Source organism: Octodon degus, unplaced genomic scaffold (genome assembly GCF_000260255.1).
Source record: "Octodon degus isolate 3935 unplaced genomic scaffold, OctDeg1.0 scaffold00047, whole genome shotgun sequence".
Lineage (NCBI taxonomy): Eukaryota > Metazoa > Chordata > Mammalia > Rodentia > Octodontidae > Octodon > Octodon degus.
Window position 1 is genome coordinate 6,476,531 of NW_004524623.1, and position 544 is coordinate 6,477,074.

Consider the following 544-nt stretch of genomic DNA (forward strand, 5'->3'; position numbering starts at 1 on the left):
TTTTGTAATAGTTGTTTAATTACTTGCAAATTTGTTACATAGTCCGTCCATGAAAGTGAGCTGTGTGTTGTAGATCAGTAGCATTTATTAGCACCAGTAGAAGAGCACACTAAGGCTCCAAAGTTTTATGTCAAAAGAGCCTCCTTTTTTTTCCCTTTAGCAGTATTAGGGAGTGAACCGAGGCCTGATGCACTGAGCTCTGTCGTCGCCTTTTTATGTCGAGACAGGTTCTCCACTAAGTTGCCCAGGCCGGCCTTGAACATGTGACCTCCTATCTCAGCCTGCCAGGTGGTGGGGATTCTAGGCAGATGCCACCAAGCCTGGCTTTCATATAGTCTTTCAAAAAATCAGCAGATTCTGATGTAGTTCATGTTTTTTTTTTTTTTAATAGGACAGTTTTGATAATCAATACATTGTATATTGTTATCTTCTTAGTGGTTATCCATAGCACAAGAAGCAGACAGGATATTCTGTCCAAACACTGTTAGTACACCTCTTTCTTCTCATTGAGTTAAGCGAAAGTAGCTGTTAACCTATCCTAACT